The sequence below is a fragment of the Vicugna pacos genome, chromosome 3 (assembly GCF_048564905.1).
Source record: "Vicugna pacos chromosome 3, VicPac4, whole genome shotgun sequence".
Lineage (NCBI taxonomy): Eukaryota > Metazoa > Chordata > Mammalia > Artiodactyla > Camelidae > Vicugna > Vicugna pacos.
The window spans coordinates 37,038,727-37,062,580 of NC_132989.1; the positions used below are offsets into that span (position 1 = coordinate 37,038,727).

Consider the following 23,854-nt stretch of genomic DNA (forward strand, 5'->3'; position numbering starts at 1 on the left):
TTGCCACTCCCCTCATCACTCTCCAGTTGTAACTACTAGTTTGTATTCTTTCTCTGAATCTGTCTGTGGTTATATTAATTCATTTGTTTTATTTTTCAGATTCCACATATAAGTGAAAACATAGTATTTGTCTTTCTCTGTCTGACTTCACTAGCATTATACCCTCCAGGTCTATTCATGTTTCTACAAATGGCAATTCTTCTTCACTGCTGACTGATATTCCATGGTGTGTGTGTGTGTGTGTGTGTGTGTGTGTGTGTGTGTGTATGTACGTACATGGATGTGTATGTATCATCTTTTTTATCCATTCATCTACTGATGGGCAGTTAGGTTGCTTCCATATCTTGGCTACTGTAAATAATGCTGTTACAAACATTGGGATGCATTTATGTTTTCAAATCAGTGTTTCCTTTTTTTTTTTTTTTTTTTTGGTGGCAATGGATATATACCTAGGAATGGGATTGCTGGATTACACAATAGTTCTATTCTTTATTTTTTGAGGAACCTCCATACTGTTTTTCATAGTGGTTATACCAATCTACATTACCACCAACAGTGAATGGTTTCCCTTTCCCCATAACCTCACCAACATTTATTATTTGTTATCTTTTTGATGACAGTCATTTTGACAAGTGTGAAGTGATATCACACTATGTTTTTGATTTGCATGTCCCTGATAACTAGTGATGTTGAGTATCTTTACATGTGCCTGTTGGTCATCTGTATGTCTTCCTTGCAAAAACACCTATTCAGATATTTTGCCCATTTTTAATTAGGTTGTTTTTTTCTTGATATTAAGATCTTTATATATTTTGAGTATTAATCCCTTTTCAGACATACCATTTGCAAATATCTTCTTCCACTCAGTAGGTTGTCTTTTCATTTTGTCAGTGGTTTCCTTGACTGTGTAAAAGCTCTTAATTGTAATTAGGGCGTATTTGTTTATTTTTGTTTTGTTTCCCTTGCCTGAGGAGACAGAGCCTAATAATCATCACTAAGACTTGTGTTGAAGAGCATTTCACCTACGTTCTCTTCTAGAAGTTTTACCGTTTCAGGTCTTACATTTAAGTCTTCAGTCCATTGTGAGCTTTTTTGTATATGGTGTGCAGAAATGTTCTCATTTCTTTTTTTTACATGTAGTTGTCCAGTTTTACCAACACTACTTATGGGAGAGACTGTCTTTACCTCATTGTATACTTGTGTCTCTTTTGTCATAGATTGGCCACATGTGTGCAGGTTTACTTCTGAGCTCTCTATAATGTTCTTTTTAGTTATGGGTATGTTTTTACGTCAACACCATACTGCTTATTACTGTAGCTTTGTACTGCAATCTGAAGTCAGGGACCGTAATATCTCCAGCTTTATTCTTTTTTTTTTTTCTGAAGACTGTTTTTACTATTCAAGGTCTACTGTGGTTCCATACAAGGTTTAGGATTCTTTATTCTAGTTCTACAAAAAAACAAAAAATGAACATATCTCAACATAATAAAAGCTATATATGACAAACCTATAGCCAGCATAGTTCTCAACGGTGAAAAACTCAAAAGCTTCCCACTAAAATCTGGGACAAGACAAGGATGCCCACTATCACCACTCCTATTCAATATAGTCCTGGAAGTCCTAGCCACAGCAATCAGGCAAGAGAAAGAAATAAAAGGGACCAAATTGGAAAAGAAGAGGTAAAAGTGTCATTATATGCTGACGACATGTTACTATATATAGAAAACCCTAAAAGGTCCACAAAAAAGCTACTAGAGCTGATCGAAGAATTCAGCAAGGTAGCAGATTACAAAATTAATGTTCAAAAATCAGTTGCCTTTCTTTACACTAACGATAAATCAACAGAAAAAGAAAGTAAAGAAACAATCCCCTTTAAAATAGCACCCAAAGTAATAAAATATCTGGGAGTAAATCTAACCAAGGAGGCGAAAGAATTATACACAGAAAACTATAAACCATTGATGAAGGAAATTAAAGACTTTAAAAAATGGAAAGATATTCCATGCTCTTGGATTGGAAGAATCAATATTGTTAAAATGGTCACACTGCCCAAGGCAATCTACAGATTTAATGCAATCCCTATCCAATTACCCAGGACATATTTCACAGAACTAGAACAAACCATAATAAAATTTATATGGAACCATCAAAGACCTAGAATTGATAAAGCATTACTGAAGAGAAAGAAAGAGGCTGGAGGAATAACTCTCCCAGACTTCAGACAATACTATAGAGCTACAGTCATCAAGACAGCATGGTATTGGTACCAAAACAGACATATAGACCAATGGAACAGAATAGAGAGCCCAGAAATGAACCCACAAACTTTTGGTCAACTCATCTTCGACAAAGGAGGCAAGAATATACAATGGAATAAAGACAGTCTCTTCAGCAAATGGTGTTGGGAAAACTGGACAGCAACATGTAAAACAATGAAGCTAGAACAAACCCTTACACCATATACAAAAATCAACTCAAAATGGATTAAAGACTTAAACATAAGACAAGATACAATAAACCTCCTAGAGGAAAACATAGGCAAAACATTATCTGACATACATTTCAAAAATTTTCTCCTAGAAGAAATAAAAGCAAGAATAAACAAATGGGACCTAATGAAACTTAGAAGCTTCTGCAGAGCAAAGGAAACCAGAAATAAAACAAGAAGAAAACCTACGGAATGGGAGAAAATTTTTGCAAGTGAAACTGACAAAGGCTTGATCTCCAGAATATATAAGCAGCTCATACGACTCAATAAGAAAAAAATAAACAACCCAATCCAAAACTGGGCAGAAGACCTAAACAAGCAACTCTCCAAGGAAGACATACAAATGATCAAAAAGCACATGAAAAAATGTTCAATATCACTAATTATCAGAGAAATGCCAATCAAAACTACAATGAGGTATCACCTCACACCAGTCAGAATGGCCGTCATTCAAAAATCCAAAAATGACAAATGCAGGAGAGGCTGTGGAGAAAGGGGAACCCTCCTACACTGCTGGTGGGAATGCAGTTTGGTGCAGCCACTATGGAAAACAGTGTGGAGATTCCTCAAAAGACTAGGAATAGACTTACCATATGACCCAGGAATCTCACTCCTGGGCTTGTACCCAGAAGGAAATCTACTTCAGGATGACACCTGCACCCCAATGTTCATAGAAGCACTATTTACAATAGCCAAAACATGGAAACAACCTAAATGTCCATCAACAGGTGACTGGATAAAGAAGAGGTGGTATATTTATACAATGGAATACTACTCAGCCATAAAAACTGACAACATAATGCCATTTGCAGCAACATGGATGATCCTAGAGAATGTCATTCTAAGTGAAGTAAGCCAGAAAGAGAAAGAAAAATACCATATGAGATCGCTCATATATGGAATCTAAAAAACAAAAACAAACAAAAACAAAGCATAAATACAGGACAGAAATAGACTCATGGACAGAGAATACAGACTTGTGGTTACGGGGGGGGTAGAGGGTGGGAAGGGATAGACTGGGATTTCAAAATTGTAGAATAGATAAACAAGATTACACTGTATAGCACAGGGAAATATACACAAAATGTTATGATAAATCACAGAGAAAAAAATGTGACAATGAGTGTGTATATGTCCATGAATGACTGAAAAATTGTGCTGAACACTGTAATTTGACACAACACTGTAAAATGATTATGAATCAATAAAAAATGTAAAAAGAAAATGCCATGGATATTTTGATAGGGATTGTATTGTATCTGTAGATTGCTTTGGGTAGTATGGACATATTAATAATACTAAAATGTACGAAACTCAGCAAAAGCAATTCTAACAAGGAAGTTTATAGCAATAAAGGCATGACTCAAGAAACAAAATAATCTCAAAACAACAACAACAACAACAAAAAACAATGTAACCCACTATCTAAAGGAATCAGAAGAAGAACAAAGTCCAAAGTCAGCAGAAAGGAACTAATAAAGTTCAGAGAGGAAATAAACAAAACAGAGACCATAAAAACAGAAAAAAAAATCTGTAAAACAAAAGGCAGGTTATTTTGGAAAAGATAAAAAAATTGGTAAGCCTTTACACAGGTTCTTCAAGGAAAAAAAAAGAGAGAACCCAAATAAATTAAGAAATGAAAGAGGAGCAATCACAACTGAATCTAATATTGAATCATAGAAATACGGTCAAAGTAGAATACTGAGAACAGTTACATGCCAGCAAGTTGGACAACCTAGAAGAAATGGGCAAATTCCTAGAAACACACAATCTTCCAAGACTGAATCAGGAAGAGATAATCTGAACAGATCAATTACAGCTATTAACACTGAATCAGTAATCAAAAATATTCCCTGCATATAAAAATCCAGGACTGGATGGCTTCACAGAAAAATTCTACCAGACATGTAACATAGACATAACACCCATCCATATCAAATTATTCAAAAAAATTGAAGAGAATACTCTCAAATTCATCCTATGAGACCACCTGATACAAAAACAAAGACACTTGGGAAAAAACAGAAAATTACAGTCCAATATCCTTGATGAATATAAATATAAAAATCCTCAACAAAATACTAGCAAATGTAATTCAACTATATATAAAGATCATACAACATGATCAAGTGGGATTTATTCCAGGGATGCAAAGATGGATCAGTATTCACAAAGTCAATCAATGTGACACGTCACATTAACAAAAGGAAGGATGAAAATCACATTATTATAGATGCAGAAAAACCATCTGACAAAATTCAACATCTCTTCATGAGAAAAACTCTCAACGAAGTAGCTACAGAGGGAACATACTTCAACATAATAAAGGCCATAAGACAAAATCATAGCTAATATCATACTCAATGATGAAAAACTGAAAGCTTTCACTTTAAAATCAGGAATAAGATAAGGATTCAGATGACACGATACTATATATTGAAAACCCTCAAGTCTCTACAAAAACTGAAAATAAATGAATTTAATAAAGTTGCAGAATGCAAGATTAATATACAGCATCTGTTGCTTTTTTCCCCACTAATATTGAATTGTCAGAAAGTGAAAGCAAGAAATCAATCCTGTGTACAACCGAATCAAGAGAAAAAAAAACACCTAGAAATAAGCTTAACCAAGGTGGTTAAAGACCTATACTCTGAAAACTATAAACCAATGATGAAGAAAACTGAATATGGTACAAATAAATAGAAAGATATTTCATGGTCATATTTTTTGATCAATTCTCAAATAGGATCGTTTCCATGGGCTTTGTCCCTTTCCACATACAGCCTATCCTCTTTGTTATAAAAGGGCTGCTTTATAGAATGCACTATATATTAATTACAAACTAAATTTATGGTAATTTAAAAGTATTTTCAAGAGCTATTGGTTTGATTACCAGTGTTTATGACTATTAAGATTTTACCTAGGTTTCTTATTATAAGAATTTACTTATAACTCTATAAAAATTCATCTAGAATTTCTGCAAGAACAATGATGTTTCTTTCCAAATGAATTTCCCAACTTTTTTTTTAATTTGAAAACAATGAAAACTATAGAAACACTGAATTTGGTATACGGTAACACGTTGCTTTTTCAGTCTGTATTCATCTGCATATATTGTTTTTGGCTGACAAATTTGAAACTCACAGATCTTGAGACATTTACTTCCTAAAGATATCTGCATGCAACTACCAAATACAAGAATAGTGTTTTGCATAACTTTAAATCATATACATTCAGTTCTAAAGTCACTTACTGCAGTCTATATTCAAATTTCCACAGTCCCTAAATTATCTTTTATAATTTCATTACATGAATCAGATTTTAAACAATAGTCATATTGAATTATATCATCATGTATGTTGAGACCCTCCAGATAGATAGCCACTTAGCTGCATTAGAGTACAGGCAAGAGGTTAGACAAATACACTAATAGACCAAAATGGAAATCCACCCCCCAAATGCCCATACCAATATTTTATTTATAACAAGAGTACAACACTGTGAAAGGATTTTTTCAAATAAGATGGTATGGTTCAATTGGCTGCTGATATACAGAAAATGAATCTTGACCTATCTCTCACATCATACAGTAAAATCAATTGCAGATTAATTACAGATACAAACGGAAAGGTGAACAGTAAAGCCTTTGGAATGAAACAGAAAAATTCCTCTCAGTATTACAGTATGCAACGGCTTCTAAGTAAAATCTCAAACAATAATACTATCATTAAAAAAGACAGATAAAACACATTAAATGTATCAAAAGACACCAAGAAGAGAGGGTAAAGTGTAACGTGAGAGCAAATATTTGCAACACAAATATCTACATGTAGTAGATTCTGTAGTGTGCAGGCCACCAGCACCTAGTTCACCAATTGCTGAGAGTTTTAACAATTGACACTGTCCACCTCAGTCTCTCCTCCTGGCAATTGCCCTCAACCTAAGACAATAATCTTCTCTAATGTCAGACTTCCTCCTAGAGGTAGCACGCATCCAATGATTTGATACAGTGGTGTAATGTTTTGGCCTTCATGTCCCAGTTTGTTAATATTCTGCAGAGACATTCCAGTTCCACAGGTCCTGAGGGATCAGCTGAGGCCTCTGCTGCGACTTCGTCCTAACACACCTGCCACTTCTCACCAATCCTGCTACCTTCATTCCCCCAAGCATTTGGGATCCTGGGAACACCACACCATAAATTTTCCGCCTGCACCTCTACCCCAGGGTCTGTTTCCCAAGGAATCAGACCTGTGGCAAGGAGAAAGGACCTACAGGATATGTAAAGACTTTCAAATCAATAAGGAAAACATCACACTTCAGCAGAAAAATAAGCAATAGGCTGGAAAAGGCTCTTCATAAAAGGAAATACTCAAACAGCTAAGGAAAATGCCCAGGAATTTTAGTCATCAGAAAAACTAAAATTAAACCTTGATGAGATATTCCCTTCAAACACACCAACATGGCTGCTATGAAAAAGGCCAGCAATACAGTATCGGAGAGTCTGTGGAACAACTGGAGCTCTCATGCGGTGCTGGATACACTGGATAACGGTGTAACTATCATGGGAAGCTGTTTGGCAGCATCTACTGAAGCTGTAACCCAGCAATTCCTCGTTCGGAAGAAACTCAACAGAACTATGTGCACTGAAATAAACTTTCAGTGAAACAACGTTCATAGCAACATTATACATAACAGCAAATCCCAGTGATACCCACTGAGAGAAGAATGAGTAAGGAGTATTTCCAAACAACACAATACTACCCAGCCAGAAAACCTAATACTGTCACATGTAAGAATATAAATGAATTCAGACACAAAGTAATAAATTCTATGTTTGTGTTTACATATAAAGTTCAAAAGCCTACAAAACTAATCAATATCAGACATCAACAAACACTTTCTTTGTTTACTATGTTCTCAACCCACAAATTTATGAGGAAAATCAGCAGCCTTACTGGAGCAGGGAGACTAATTCTGAATGAAGAGCAAAGCCCATGGCTGTACTGTCAGTATAAACAGCACGCTCATTAGGAAAGAAATGAGGAAACGTGCAGCTCTACCATGGGGTCACCATCCCAATTGGGATGCAAGTGACAAATAGGGTAAGTGGCACATTATACAGAAATTTAACAGGGTTTCTAGTAAAGGAGAGAAACTATGAAAGGCAAAATAAGCCCCTCTTTTTTTCTGACACTGAGTTTATTTGACACATTTTTATGTATTGCCTGCTGTATGCCAGGCTGGCTGTTCCTAGTTTGTTTTGTTTGTTTCATTTGTTTTGAAGTATAGTCAGTTACAATGTGTCAATTTCTGGTGTACAGCACAATGTCTCAGTCATGTACATACATACATATATATATATTCATTTTCATATACTTTTCCATTAAAGGTTATTACAAGATATTGAATATAGTGCCTTGTGCTAGACAGAAAAAACTTCTTAATCTATTTTTACATATAGTGGCCAACATTTGCAAATCTCAAACTGCCAAATGTATCCGTTCCTATCCCTTTTCCGCTGGTAGTCATAAGATTGTCTATTATGTCTGCGAGGCTTTTTCTTATATATCTTGCTGGAAACTCTGCCTGTGTACAAGGAAGATCTGAGAGGGTCCAGCACTGAGTAGAAGCTAAGACAGATTCAAATATGGGTGAACTCAGTGCAGTCTCCAAATCTCTCAGATTCAACAGCAGAGGGTGGAATCTTTTTTGGTTCAAAGAATATAAACATAACTCCTGCTAAAATCATTGGCTAGGCTCTGTGGTTTTCAGACACAGGGGCAACTCCTGAGAAGGTAAGAATAAAGTAAAGCTAAGAATTTAAGAAATAAAACATAGACATCAGAAACCACATACCAAGGAGGGGACAGATTTCATAGAATGAGTCCGGGAAATATACTAAAGGAAATTCAGAAGAAAAAAAATCAGAATCTACAGTTGCCACAATATAGTATCTACAACGTGTAGTTTTAAACCAAAATTAAAAGGCTGGCAGAAACAGTGTGATGCACACTCAGGTAGTTTCACTAGAGAAATAAAAATTCTTTTCCTCTGACTGTAAGAACAAGGCACGTTACCTACAAAATCCTGCTTATTTTAAGCTCAAAGAGCTGAAGTTCAAAAGTAACCTATTAAAGTAAAATCCAATAGGTAGTATCTCCCACAGCTGTGATGAGCACAGTGGCTTTCTTCTGGCCTATCAGGGAAAGGAGGAGGAAACTACCACAGACGCAGAATATAAGATGTGATAAAGTTTCAATGATTAGAAAAGGCCGAGTGAGAGCTCCCTTGAAATTTTAAAATCCCTGGGTGCCTCAGATTCAAGGTGAATTTGCACCCACGTGCCAAGCCCTTTTCACAGGCTTCAGTGAAGCTCAAAAATTGTGGGAAGGGAAAGAAAACTGAGCAAGTATCCGTGTGAGGCACAGGTGCACCAGGCGGGATACAGTCTGAGGACGGAACAAAAACACCAAGCAGACTTTCACACATTCACGGTATGCCAGAATAACACAGAGAAACCTCCACTGAGAGTCAGGCAAACAGCTCCTTCTGTATGTCACGTGAGGGCAGAGCAAGAACGTGGAACACATCACAATCGACATCTTACACTTTGTGTGAGGGATCAACCATCCACAATGAGAAGGGCCAACCAGCCTGGGATATCTGAGTGACTCTTTGAGGTAAGTCCTTTCTGAGCCAAGGATGCTCCACAGAGGTCCCTCACTCGCATCTTCCTAATCCCCTCCAACATTAACTGACATCTCAAATACCCCCATGTATGTTAAATTGGTAAGCAATCCTTAGGAAATGCTGTAATAAGTTTAGAAAAAGAAGTTTTCCTTTTGGCAGATCACCAAGTGCCAATTATAGTTCAAATCCGACAAACTGGTTGACAACTCACATGCAATGTCATTTCTCCCTAATTAACGTATAAAGCTTTCCCTTGTGTAATCCTGCCTTTGTCCAATTATCCTGTCACCATTAACCTCAGGATGGTGAAGTCCCTTCTCTGGGAGTCTCTGCTGGTGTGAATACTAATACATTTCTATTTCTTATATTTGGTGTTTGCCATGTCATTAGCACAGTCATCTGATAAATTCTCATATTAGGAATGGAGAGGTGACTTGGGGGAGGTCCCTTTAGGGTCAATCAAAACACCGTCTACCACTGGAGAAGAAGTAGGAGAACTAGGAGTGACACCCTTAAGGTGCAGGCACAGGGGCAAGTTAGAGTAGGAAGACAGGGCAGAAAATGGAATACAAAACTTCTAACCCTCAGAGCTCATATGCTGATGAAAGGTTTATGATCCTACCCTCGAAAATAAACTGAACTGTATAAGCTGAATATAACTAAAGCAACAACAAAATCCAGACCCCACTAAATGACAGAGTAGATGTGACCCAAATCCCCACTCTAATGGCCCAAAATAAGAATAACCATGATCTTTTGGGGCAGTAAGTATTATTTATCTCACTCGTTTTTATTTTGTACACACAACGCCCAATATGAAATCATAAAGTATAATATATATAAAAAAAAGACAGCAGAAGATGTGACCATTGTTCAGAGAATAATCAACAAAACCAAGACTCAAATGGCCGAGATTTAAAACTATTAGATTAGAATGTTAAAATAACTAGTGGAAAAGTTGGACAACATAGGTGAACAGTTGGGAAATTCAGTCAGGATAAAAATCATAAAAAAGAACCAAACTGAAATGTTAGACGTGAAATTCTGGTTATCAGGGATGAAGAGTTCATTCAATGGGCATATAATTACATCATACATAAAAGAGAAAATACTGAAGTTTAGAATACGTCAATAGCAATCATCCAAACTGAAACATTATGTGGGAAAGAGTGAGATCTGCAAGGTAATGTCAAACAATCTAATATGGGTTAATGAAGTGCCACAAATGTGGCAGAGGAAATACTTAAGAAGATAATAAATTAATGCAAGATGGCAACCATATATCCAAACAGCTTATAACTCTCTGAGCAGAATACATGCAAACAACAACAAAACCGTATCTAGCACAGCTGAATCAAACTGCTTAACATAAGTAAAACCATGAGGTCAGCCAGCAAGGGAAAGAAAAACACATTAGATTCCATGAAAAAAAAAATACATCAGATATAGTGAAAGAATCTTAAAAATTATGGTTGAAGCAAGAAGACAAAAGAATTAAAACTTTTAAGTACTGAAAGTATAATGCCTGTCAATCAAGAACTTCATTACAGTGAAAATTATCATTAAAGTGAAAGCATTTGAAATTAAATGCACTAAATAAAAACATTCAAAAATTTAAAAATACTTGACTACAAGAAATGCTAGACCTTTTTATTATGTTGGAAGAAAAACACCACCAGTTAGAAGTCAAGTTTTACGGTAAAAAATAAGACTTTGGAAATGAGTAAATATGCTGATAAGTATAAAGGACTTTTTAAAAATCTCTTTTTAACACTAATGATTTTTAAAATAAATATAACAATGTAATATTGGGTGTACAGTATATGCAGAAATGAATTATATGACAGCATTAGCACAAAGAGTGGGAGGGTGATAATTTAACCACCATTATCAACCAAACTGACCTAACTGACATTTATAGAACACTGGACCCAACATCAGAAAACATTCTGTTCAAGTACATGTGGAATATTCAGGTACTTCTTATGTTTTAATTGTCTAACTAGATATTTTAAATTCTTCTCTTTAGGATATTCTTAGTTTTAAAACTTGAGTGTGCAGTATTCTCAGGTCAGCTACGAACATGGAATATTTTCTTCCATATTTCTTTAATATCCCTGTTCCCAGATGTACTGATGTAATACTGACACATTTTAAGTCATTCATCCTTTTGAAATTTTTATGATATTTAAGTTGATTTTTCCTAGAAGTTACAAAGGGGCATAGGAACACCTTGACATATATAATCACAGAAATATATGCATTGTCTTCAATGAACTGCAGAATAGAAACCCACTCTCTTGAACATAAGTAGCTGGAGACATGCCCTGGGAAACCTTTGAACATTTTTCCAGGGTTCTCATTTCCCTCCCCATCTCCCAGGCATCCCCATCACGATCTCAGAAGGTACAGGAGACTGTATCTCAAAGTGATTATTTCTCTCCTCTTCTGTTTTCCTCTTTGACTAATAACTTAGTTGACATTGTGAATGTTACAGCCTAGATTTCAGTTTGTATCTTCATTAAATCCTGGTTTTAGAATCAGAAAATTATTTCTGAAGTATCCAAAACTTTTAGTGTTCTACAAACAAAATTTGTAGAATAGTGTGCTAGAGAAAAACATCAAGCACATCAGTTGTTTTAAAATAATTTACACCTTTTCTGATTTGAAAATACAAGTATACATTGTTTTTAGTTAAACTTGCTGGACTATATGGACAATGTTTACCAAATACAGCAATTTTCAGATGTATTTTGTGCTTTGTGGACTATCTTTACACTACTTGCTTAGGTGAAAAGTGGCGCAAGCAATGACACATCATTGCTAATACCTTGGAGAGCACTACCAGTGAGTGAAAAATGGAAAGTAATATAGAATAGTGCACACAGGACATTTATACACACTGAGTTGAAGGTAAGAGTCTGGATCTTAGGTACCATCATGTCCTTTAACATTCTTAAATAAGGATGAAGCATTTTTCTATAATTATGCATTTATTCCTCAAGGTCCTTATAATAATTGGCAAGAAGCACATAACCTTTTAAAGAACATTACTAATTAATCTCAAGATTGCCATGAAAATCACTGTAATTATTTTACTTTGGCTTAGATGGATCAGAGTTTTCCTCAAAATCTCTGAGCAACTCAAAGAAGGATGACCTAAACCATCATTGTGTGTTAAGAGGTGACTCACTGCTGATTTTTCTCTGTTAAGGACAATTAGTACTTCTAGGTCATTGACCAATGTTCAGGAGAGAAAAAAAAAATTAAGATGTAAATAAAGAATTAGCACCAGTTAGTGTAGCAATGCTAAGTTGACAGCACTGACTTTCCTTAAATGATATCACAGTGAAAAACATTGTTCTTCTTCAAAGTGACTAAAGATATTACATCATAATGTATCTTAAGCCATAGTTATGTTTATTCATCAACTAAGCACTTATTTATATATTGATAATTTTATCTTTAACTGTCACAAAAATGTAATTTGGTTTGCCCTTCAAATATAATATGGAACTTAAATTTAAAATGAGGTCAATACAGACAGTGGATGTTAAATAATTTCCCAGAATTGCAAAAGTAATTTTTGGTTTTGTAAGAATAGCATAGTTTTGAGACAGCAAAAAAGGCACATGATCTACATTATAAGAAACCAAAATGCAAATATTATATATTATGTAACACAGGAGTTTAAACAAAACAACCCCAAAATACCAGAGGGTCTTCTGGTGAAAAATGGACAGCTAGCTAACACACTATGAATCAGCTTCTCCCAACTACCTTCAATTTTGAACAAAAAAACCCAAAATGTTTCTATTTTTGTATTTCCTTTAGTATTAACATTAATATTTAATAAACATAGTAGTAAATGAATACTGTAAAGATGGAGAGCACTAATGGGAAATACTTCACACTGGTGATCTAGTTCCCACAGCAGGGAGTTTATGTACAGAGATAAGATGAACCTTGTATTAGCACATTCTAGAGACTGTCAATTTCCAGTACATTAAGGGATCATGGAATCAAATAATGGAAACAAGCTAGATGCTTAATCCATTAGAGACAGAACAGAGCTTGCTAGACACAAAGCAAGATAATGGAGTTATGTCCATCAGCAACCTTGCGTATCTCAAGTAACAAGTAACAGAAGTAAGGAGTCTATCGCCTTACATACTAACAATCACCACATTGTGATGTCCCTTACCTCATCCAAAGATGAATGACTTATAAAAACAATTTAAAAAGCAGTATGCACCAGAAAATGTACAGCAAGCCAAGGAACAAGAAATATTTTCATGAAGAATAAAAGAGTTTACCTGCAAAAACGAGTACTCCCTCAGTCCAAAACAAACACAAAAGCTACAGAAGTATCACTCTGAATCATAAACAGAGTGCAATAAGGACACTCTACTTGTTTCTCATGGAAACAGCAACTCTCTGTGACACTTGATCGTGAATATAGTACTTGAAACACGAAAACATAACTTGATTGTTATATATTTCACTAAAAGTGTCATTTAATTACAAGTCCTACAGGCATAAAAGTTTTTAGGGAAAAAAAATTAAGTATGAATAAACACACAGCTCAACTACTGGAGTGGAAGTGCCCACAAAACACTGGAGAATGGGCTACAAGTCCTGCATGAGGTATCCGTGGGTCGCAGGCATTCGTCAGTGTTTTATAGACTAAATGATGAATGTCATTTAATCTGAGTGGCCTTTTAGAAAAAAGCTAGTTAAAAGAGCCTGTCTGCCTGCCACTCCCCCACCAGCCCTGCTCTCTCTCTCTCATTCACACACACACACACACACACACACACACACTTTTGTTTTATATATAACATGTTTCTTTTTATGTTGTACTATGCTTATTTATGAGTTACGCAGTAGGATAAGAAGTGACGATGAGAAGAAAGGAAAGGGGCCAGGGGTGGTCTTCTGTGTGTAGTCTTCATCACAGAGACCTCTAACCTGCAGTTCTCAAACATGACTGGTAACACCACATGGGATCACTTACAACTTCTCCCTCAGTCCCTGAACTCTGTTATTCTCACCAGTATCTTTCTTCTGCCATCTCTTTACCCTTCCAGAAAACTCTCATGGCAGAAAGGATGTAATCAAACTCCAAAAAGGCTTCTAGAGCCCCTACCCTACATGTGGTCCTATGAGAAATGCATTTTATGCCAGTGCACTGACCTCATCCCCAACTGTTGATTGATTTGCCAACCCAGAGGTGTTCCCACTACTCAGCAGAAATCCTGCATAACCTACTTACCTTGGGAATCACAGAGTTACTTAGGAGTTTCTTTTCAAGACATATGTTGTATTTCATCACTTTAGATTACTTTTTCTACTCAAAATTATGTAAGGCATCACTAGGACATCCCCAGCTGCAATGTATTTTAGCAACTAGGCTAAATTGAAAATTGCACAATCCTCAAACCGAGTAAAATGTTTTCACAACCTGACACCAATATATGGCAATTAAAAGTAAACCAGGTTTCTTTATAATCAAGGACAAAAAAGCAAAATAAAATAACTGTAATAAACAGAGTTTTCTTCATTACTCACACGTATGATATAGAGTACTTGTAAGACACCAATATTTATAAAAAAAAAAAAAAGACGCCAACATGAAGATAATGGTGGGCTGTGGTTTGTTTGACGGTAACAGGTAGATGGTATCAACGAAAATCATCAAAGTGATACACTTGTTCTAGTTACTACTGAGTGGGATTTTATATTTCAACAACAGATTCCCAGCAATTTCTTTTGTCAGAACATTTTTACCCTCTATCTGGTTCTGCAGATGGAGTTTGTGACACACGGGCCCTGATCCTTCATTATCAACTCCGGTAGACCATGCAATCCCATTATTTACACAGGTTTTGGGTTTTGTTTTGTTTTGTTTTTTCCCTATTCCCTTACAAGCACCACCCCCGCCCCATTAATTCATCGACGTTTACGTACCTCTTCTATCTACCATTCTCATAAAACACAAAGTACGCTGCCAGAAGAATTATGTGATTTATTTAAATGAAGTGCATCTGCTTTGGTACCTTATTAATCTCATTTATGTACGAACTTCTGCTTTAAGGGTGTGATAAGTTGAGATAATAAATAAGAGGTCTACTCTTACCTGTGTAGAACAGTGGGCTTTCGGTTCGGGAAGCATGGCTCTCATGGCTTTCGGAGCAGCAGGAGCAGGAGCCGGAGCAGGAGCAGGAGCAGGAACCCTCCGACCGCGGCCGCAGACCCCGCACCGCAGCCGCGCGCTGAGCTGCGTTAAACGCCACGCACAGGCACGGGGCTCCTCCCCCTGCGCTCACCTGAGACCGTGGGCCCACACCTCCTGCTCGTTTTCCTTAATTGCAGGTTCCTGACCCTCTATGTCCTATTTTGACGGCTGCTTCTGCTGCCTTCACTCTGGGCAAACATTTCCAAATTCTTTTTGGCCTGGGACACCTCAGTTTCTCACTCAGCTCTTGACTCGGCCTTCCGTGACTTTGGACGGTCTCATTACAGGTTTTATCTCTAGCCTCATCCTCAAGTTCTGTTAAGTGGAAAGAAGTTCAGCAGACAGGATAAAGAGAGAAAAGTACCCAGAAATGCAGCGAAATTACTCAGGATATGCCTCAAGTAGCCTTTCCCCCCCCTTTTAAAAGCTCTCTCAGGTAACCCCGAAGACTCGCACATACTCACACACAAGTTAGTCAACAATTCAGTATCGCCGCCTACACACTCAGCTGCTCTGCACTGTAGTTTATTTTTATGTGTCTGCAGGTGGGGGTGGGAGGGCTGCCCCACGAGATTGTGAGCTCCTATAGGATAGAGGCTTCTTCAGTTTTGCTCCCCCTACATTATATGCCTAAGGGTTACTATGTATGGGTGGCATTAAGTTGAAGAAAATGTCTGACCTTTTAGGGAGGATGGCAGAATCTGTTTTCACAAGATAGACCTCCCCACCCAGTTAGAACATACAATGCTCAAAACACACCTAAATGAAGGAAGGATTCCAGTACAGAAACACTCATCCTCATGGGCTCAAACACACATTCCTGGTGTGCAACCTGGTATTCTATCACTGGTGCAAAACCGACTCCTGTGTACTTTTGCTCATTCTACCCACTGAACAATCTCTGCCTCATGGGGAGTTGGGAGTTCTCACTGCTGCTACCATTCTACAAAGAGCAAAATAACAGTAGTCCAGAAACTACTGCCACATGGCCCCCTTTCTGGGTCACTACTCTTTAGCTTGCAGTTGGATGATGCCACACATATTAACATCTGTCACGGTTAGTCCCCACTGGAAACACTTAACTTTATATGAAAAGATTCAGGAATGAATGAAATCATGGTAACTGCTGTGTGTTCATGTGTGTGTCTGCAGGCACCCTGTGCTTATACTTGCAAGGATATTTTCTTAAACTTCTTCTTAGAAAAGCGCTGCAGAGCCCTTAAATATCCATCCCCACTCCATGAAGTCTTGGAGCACTATCAGCCTCTGTGTTGCATTTCCCCTCCTGCATTTACATGTAATCCAGGCTGAGTCGTTTGGAGTCTTTCCCATAATGACTGAATTGAAAATGGATGGCAGGTTTCCCATCTTCTTGGAACTTAACTGTAGGATGACAGGGCTTTTCTTAGGATTTTTTCACAATGCAGAGACACGGAATGTAAAAAATGAAATCCAGTAAAAACTAGCAGGGGTCAGAGAGAGGGTTCTACTAGCCCTGAATCCTGGTGCCAGTGTCTGAGGTCTAGATGCTGTACTTCTCCTTTGGTTTTGTGAGTATTCTTTCCAGCTACTGAGAAGCATTTCTTTTTGTTTTGCTTTTCCTTCAGGTGATCTGAGTTCTGATTTTTATCACTTGCATCCAAATACAAGTACTATCACTGTGGTAGCTGGCTGGTAATCTCAGAGTTAACACTTTTTGAAATTTGCTTTAATCCTGAAAAATTCAGAAAATGAACCTTTTAAATTTGGACTGTTTGGATCATCTCACAACACAGTGTAGTCTTTCTAAAGTATTATGGGTATTTTAAAGAGACTGTAAGCCTTTTTTTCTAAGTTAAAAATTCCAGTTAACCTCTTTTCCAGCTTTCTGTAATGTGCTGTTCTCAACATCACCATTTTGCAATGCAACTTACAAGTTATTTTTTGTACTAAATTATAAAAAACATGTACTAGTCTTTTTTAACCCTTATTGGCCTTAGAGATAAAACTTTTCACATCCAGGTTCTTACCACTTCTACTGTCCTAACATTTTTGACAAACATAAGCAGAGACCTACAGGTTGATAAGTTTGATGATTAAGAAAAGAATATTTAAAAAAGTAGATAGACTGTACAGGCTGAGAACAAAATATGAGTAGGTAACACATTAAAACTAACATATTAACAATTAGCAAAAGACAGCTGAATCTACCTTAATGTGAGAAGACTATGAGTGACCTTTTACTCACAGAATTAGCTGTATATTGAGGTGACATACCCAGCTCTGGGGAGGAGCAAATGATGCCTGTTTATCTACATCTAGGGTACATACACCAGGAGCACAGCCATTTGTTTATAGCTGGCATCTGTTCTGATTGGCTGATGCCCATAAAATAGCAATTATCAGGTTGTTAAAAGTCTTGAAGATCATTGGAGAACTTCAAGAATGACTGAAGGGGAGGGATCTAGAGATGAAGTGTTGCTAAGAAGCAGCTTAAAAAATAAGTAAATAAACCAAGAAATAATCACAATGAGGGCTCACTAGGATATCTGGAGATTTTATAACATTTACATTTGTATCTAATTTTGTTACTCATGACTTATTTCTCTACAATAGTAATAGAATAGTTGAAATGAAAAAGCTTTCTCTTTCTTTTCTTCCTTCCTTCTTTCCTTTCTTTTTCTTTTTGTTGCTGTTACTCCCTGGGAAAGAGGTCAAGGATAAGCTAGACAAAAATTTATTACTCAATAGATAACTATAGGGTAAAAAGAAGCCCCAAAACCTTGAGGAGGAGTGCAGCTCGATGAGGAGAAGAGAAGGCAAAATCTGGGTTTCAGAAAGAAGGAAATGAGGTCCAACCTGAAACACTTGCTGTTGGTCTGAAGTGGGCAGTATGGCTTTTCCCTGCCTGCTTTTCTCTCAGTCACAAGATGGGCATTCCACAATTTGCACTAATTCTTCTAAATTTTTACCAAGTGCTTTTGGAAAATGCCTTTGTATATCTTTTCCCCCCTCCTAATTCTGAGCTATCTTTGGAGACCTTAAACTGCCTAGAGGAAAAAGTGGTAATTTGTTGTTGTTGTTTTGTATCTGGAACTGAGGTTATGAATATACTGAAATATTAAATAAATACGCATTGGAGTAACCTGGGAGACATTCCAGGTTTCACTCCTTCTCTAAAAGAAAAAGGGAAAAAAATATGAACTTTCATGGTGCATGTGGATAGTACTTTCATCAACTTGCTTTTCTGTTCAGAAATATTTCAAACTCTGGAAAAAAGGGTCTAAGAACAATGTTTGAGTATTCTTCTGCTTTATTTTAAGGCTGTACTCAGGGGAAGACCGCTAGACACAAAGCAGACTGAGTTGTACGCTTAGATTGAATTTAAAGGAGTGAACTGAAGCATGTGATTTTTTTCCCCTTACATGTAAGGAATTGTTTTAAACCAACAGAAAGGACTAGGTAAGTGATTCCACTAGAGTCCTTCACACTTGCCAATGGATAGGGCAGGTCAACATTTTAACATACTAGGTCAGAAGTGGCACTGTCATGATTACTTTCTCATATTTATAGTCAAAGTATTCAATTCATTTTATTTTAGCTCTAACACTTATAAAAGCAGACATCTAGAAAACAGAGAATTGCATTTTATTTCATTAGTTAAAGGAAATGGTTCATTCCACTTGATTTCTGTAATTTATTTTTCAATTAGGAATATTGATCCCCTGCCAACATTCATATTTCATTTGGGAATATGTTTTGATCACATGTTTTTGATCTGAAAATAAAGATAACCTGAAATTTAAATAGGCATGGCTATTGGAAAAACAAAACAACATACTAACAAGGACAACAGCAAAAAGTGCTCTAAAAAAATGCTAGGCTTTTCACTTACTGTGTTTTGGTTTTAGTATGATTTAGCATAATGTATATTAGATATTTACTATCATTATATGATTAAGTAATTACTCAATATCCATAAGAAAAAAAATGAAGGCTCTCAACTTGAAAAATGCTAATAGTTGAAAATTAACTGAATACTCAACAATAACATTAAAATTTTTTAATTAATGCAAGTTCCAAAACTATGAAGACAGCTCTGTCTGTAGATCATGACAAGCCTAGGTTGGAGTTTAGGTTTTGAAAGAGTTTTGTGATTAAAATAGAGTTTCATTGTGTGTGTATGTGGTGTGGCTGTGTGGGTGCATTTTTATGAAGGCTTATTTAATGTACTCTACTATTAATGAGTATCTACTTTCTGTGAAGTGATTGTAATATGCCTTCTGCAGTAAAGGAGCTTATTAGAAAGGGAAAGGCATGGAATTTTAAAACTGTAATTCAATATAATGCTAGAATTATGGAACTAGGAATTTAGAGACAGCATGGTACAGGGGAAACAGTTCATGCTGAGTCCAGATCTGTCTTTCAAACTGACTCCATCCCTTGATAATGGAAGATTGATGAATAAATTAATGTATGTCCTTCAGTTTGCATTCCTATGAAACAGATCAAAGCGAACTTACAACGCTACTGTGAATAAGGCTTCAGCATATATTGATTAAATGTTACTTCCAACTAAGTATGTGAAAATCTGGAAAGGAGTACAAATACTAGTTAAAATTAAGAGAATGCATAAACACACAATTCAAAAAAATGTACATATGTACAAAATAAATTCTGTCATTTGTTCTTTATATATGTCACATGTACTGTGCCATAAAACCATCCAGATGAAATTAATTTACTTCATAAATTAACATATTTAAAAAGTCAACAAAAACTACTTTATGAAATCTGTAACTTAAAAAAATTATTACACATGTTTCATCAGGTTATACTACAATCATTACATTTTGTATCACAGACTCCTTATTTACTATACTTTCTTCAATAAAATTAAAATTGAAAAGAGCTATTATTAAGTGACAAAAATAATTCACTTTTAAAATAAACTTTTTGATAAAGTATAACAGACAAATTGCAAGGAAAACAAATCACAAGTGTATAAGTGATGAACTACCATGAAGTGAGGCCACCTCCTTGACTAGCAACCAGATTAAGAAATAGAGCAGCAGCCACACTCCCACTTGTATGTCTTCTCCTAGTTACTTATTTCCATTTCCATACCCTGCACAGAGGTACCATTACCTTAACCTCTGAGAATCTAGATTAATTTTGTCTATTTTTCAATTCTGTATAAGTAGAACCATACAGAAACAGTCTTTTGCATCTGGTTTATTTTAGTAAACATTATATTTGAGTCATCTATCCATATTATAACAATAGTTGGTTAATTTTCATTTTTATATAGTATTTGGTATTATGACTAGCCCACCATGTATTTATTTATTGTTTTGTTGATGGGTATTTGTATTGCTTCTGCTTTGGAGCAATTGTAAATAATATTGCTATGTGTTTCATTGAACATGTATTTTGGGGAACATGTATATCCACTTTATATGAGCATATATCTTGAAGTCAAATTTCTGTATTCATACATTGAACTTAAATATTTATCTCAACGCCTTTTTCAGAGACCGTACCAATTTACACTCTCACAAACCAGATGCAAAGAAAGCCCGATTTCTTTGTATCTTCAACAATACTTGTTGCCTGTCTTTTTAAATGCGTACTTGTAATTTGCTATGGTTTTTTATTTGAGTTTCCTTAATTACTGTTATGGTTTGAACGGTATCCCCCACAAAACCCGTATGTTGAAATTCTATCCACTCCTATCTCAGAATATGATCTTATTTAGAAACAGGATCATTGTATATGTAATTCGTTAAATTAAAATGAGTCCATACTAAAGTAGGGTGAGGTCTTAATCCAATCTAATTGATGTTCTTATAAAAAGGAGACATTTGGACATGGAGACATAGGAAAAATGTCACATGAAAACTGGAATTATGCTGCCATGAGCCAAGGAATGCCAAAGACTACCAACCAACCTGCAGAAGCTACAAGAGAAACATGGAACAGATATTCTTTATGCCCATTAGAAGTCAACCTTGCCGACAGCTTGATTTTGGACACCTAGCCTCTGGAATGTGAGACAGTAATTTCTATTGTTTAAACCACATATTTGTGGTCTTTGTTCTGACAGTTATTAAACTAATTAATGCTAATGTTAATTTGTTTGTTTACTGATGTTGCCATTTGGATATTCTCCTTTGTGAAATACCTATTCTAAGGGTCTGTCTTTTTTTCCTGACTGAGTACTAAGACTATAGTAGCTATTTGGCTATAAGTTGACTTTCACCTATATATGCAAATACCTTCTTTAAAGAGTAATTTTTTTAACTCATTTAATGATGCCTGTTGTTAAACACAATTTCTTAATGTTGATAAAGTGTGATCAGTGTTTTCTTTTATGTTTATTTCTTTTTATATTCTAATTGTTATATCTTTCATATCTAATTCTGCAAAGTTTCTAGGACTGATTTGTGTATGGTGTGTGATATGGTACGATTCACTTTTTAAATCAAAAGTATCTGTAATTATCTATCGACTTCCTTTATGAAGCTTAGTCTCCTTTGTTATTTGCTTATAGAATCGGAGTTTGTTATTTGCTTTTACAAAATTGAAGTTTGTAATGGAGACACAAAATCATAAAGGAAAACTATCCTTTTAGAATGTCAATTTATTTAGTTCAGAAGTAAACTTCCGTAAGAAATGTGCTCATGTTTGCCTGTATAAAAAAACAAATTAGATAAGCAGTTTGACATCTAGTTGATTTTTTTTTTAATGGCCATGAGGTCTAGACAGCCATATTGACAAAGATCTACAAAGAGAACATGTTATAGTTTCTATATTACTTTGTCAGGTGAGGTAGAATTTGTGTCTAAAAGAGTCAGAATTCTTAACAGTGCCTCGAGGCACTCCTATTTGAATCTTGGTTAGTATGAATACTCCTTTTGAAATTAAGTATGGGTTTTATGTCTTACATTTTTGAATGTATGACCACAAAATTGGTAGACTTGGAGCATTTATCTGCCAAAGGGGAGCGAGGAATTAGAGTGTTACAGAAGAGACATTAGTAGAAGGACCTTGCAATTCATAGTATTGTATTGAGAATGATTTTCCCAATTCCTCAGTTTTATAGAGGACAAGACCTGAAAAACTAGATCACACAGTTACATGCAGAAAAAAAGAAAGCCAGAATTCTTGTCCATTTGACTCAAGAAAAATTGCAGAAAAAATGTGGGGAGAGGTGGTATGCTGATTTTTAAATAAGCTCACAACCCAGTTACTCTTCTTTTGACTTTAGCTTAAAGGAGGACTTTGACAGATAAGGGTAATTAAAGCAGAAAGTAGCTCTTGTACCTGCCCACCCCTATTTGGATCTCTGGCAGGAGATTACCTTATGATTCTCTGTACAATCTTTAGTAGCAGCCTTGGGAATGCAAAGGGATCAAGAGAGGGAAACTTTGAGATTGACATTTTCTCCCTAATTGCTCACATGAAAACAAAATATTCTCAGAAATAGCCAAGTGATTGTCTGAGAGCGGTAACAGAGGGCATCACTGCACCGAGAATGAACTGGCTCTGTATCTACTGCTAACGAGAGGACCGAAAGAGTTGGCGTTAGAAGGACATCAAGCGTGATATCAGAGCACAAGTCTAGAGCACTCTCCGGCCAGACACAGACTGAACCAGCATTTCCTGACAGTGCAGTAAAGACAAATTCATGAGCTAAACTATGATCATTCAGAAAATGAGCGAATTCTGACAGAGCAGAGCTCTAAAAAATGAAAATGCAGAGGGTAAAGAATAATAAGTAAGATATGCCACATACACAACTCAACTCCAGATCAATTAAGAATGTTAATGTCAAAACTAGAACCTTTAAAATTTCAGTTGAAAATTTAGGTTCTTATATTTTGGGCTTTGGTGTAGGGCAAGCTAGGGAATTTTTTAAATTGAAGTAACATGGGTTTATTAATGTTATATAAGTTTTGTGTGCACAACATTATATTCTGAATTCTGTACATAAATGGGGGAAGATAGTAATAGTTCCCATAGACAACAAAGGAACTGTATCAAGAATATTTTTTAAATAACTGCAAATTAGTAAGAGAAGCAAAACCCACACAACTGGGAAAAAAAAAGGCAAAATATGTGAATAGGCATTTTGCTGAAAATGAAAGATTAGGAAAAAATATCAGAAGTCAGGGTCATTAAATCAATACCACAATGAGATACCCTTTTAAATTATTCAACTGGTGAAAACTATGAGATATTATCAAATTTTAGAGGGTATATGGTCACAGAATCTCTTATAAATTTATATTGAATATAAATAGATGCAAATATTTTCAAAATAGTTTAAAATTATTTCCTGAGGCTGAACATCACATTTCTTACAAGAGAATGAATCTACTTCTAAATTTACATCATCAGAAGCTCTTGTCCACATACAACACAAGAAAGACATGTATAAGAATGTTTATAGCAAT

The 23,854-nt window shown here is 35.8% G+C and overlaps 1 protein-coding gene and 1 long non-coding RNA gene across 11 annotated transcripts in view; one reads left to right on the forward strand and one right to left on the reverse strand.

The window, feature by feature from the left end:
• The window catches only part of LOC107034844 (protein FAM170A-like), a 591,285-nt gene that overhangs the window by 249,399 nt on the left and 318,032 nt on the right, over window positions 1-23,854 (reverse strand). The window contains exon 13 of one of the 10 annotated variants that reach the window (XM_072957854.1): window positions 17,075-17,130. The exons of the other annotated variants lie outside the window; for them this stretch is intronic. The gene's annotated coding sequence lies outside the window, so the exon portion shown is untranslated. Of the gene's footprint in view, window positions 1-17,074; window positions 17,131-23,854 lie in introns of those variants that run through there. 10 annotated transcript variants of the gene reach the window in all.
• On the forward strand, window positions 15,523-21,465 carry LOC140694849 (uncharacterized). The gene is made up of 3 exons (XR_012070498.1): window positions 15,523-15,852; window positions 18,719-18,857; window positions 21,253-21,465. It is a non-coding gene; the product is annotated as an uncharacterized lncRNA (long non-coding RNA).